The sequence below is a fragment of the Sphaeroforma arctica genome, assembly GCF_001186125.1.
Source record: "Sphaeroforma arctica JP610 unplaced genomic scaffold supercont1.2219, whole genome shotgun sequence".
NCBI classification, from domain to species: domain Eukaryota; class Ichthyosporea; order Ichthyophonida; genus Sphaeroforma; species Sphaeroforma arctica.
Genome location: NW_014038339.1, coordinates 2,427 through 2,891, shown reverse-complemented (window position 1 = coordinate 2,891; position 465 = coordinate 2,427).

Sequence of the window (465 nt, the reverse complement as noted above, 5' to 3'; positions counted from 1 at the left end):
TAAAGGACTGAAACAGTGCGCAAGCGCAGCCGCTCAATGAGAGTTAAGGCACGAACTGTGCATCACTATGCAATGAAAGGCACTTTTCTGAAACGTATTGTCACTTGGCACTCGATTGATTTGCAGTGACATCAAAACGTTAGCGTTACAATCTCTACGGCACAAACTACACTGAACACATGTAGTTGAGAGTATGGGACATACAGCACCAGTTTGCGTTCATCCGTGGGACACTAAAACAATAACCAAGTATACGTATAAAAATAAAGTACGTAAACTTAGCTCTTCGTTGCTTTATGGGTGTACGGCTTTAAGAGACCATAAAACGTACCGCTACCTTTTGCACTCCTCCGTGTCACACCCAAACCAACATCCCCCCCCCCAAACAATATACGTATACAAATACAATACGTAAACCCAGCTCACCTTTGCTGTTGCGCCCTCTCATACCCCACCGCTTGGCCA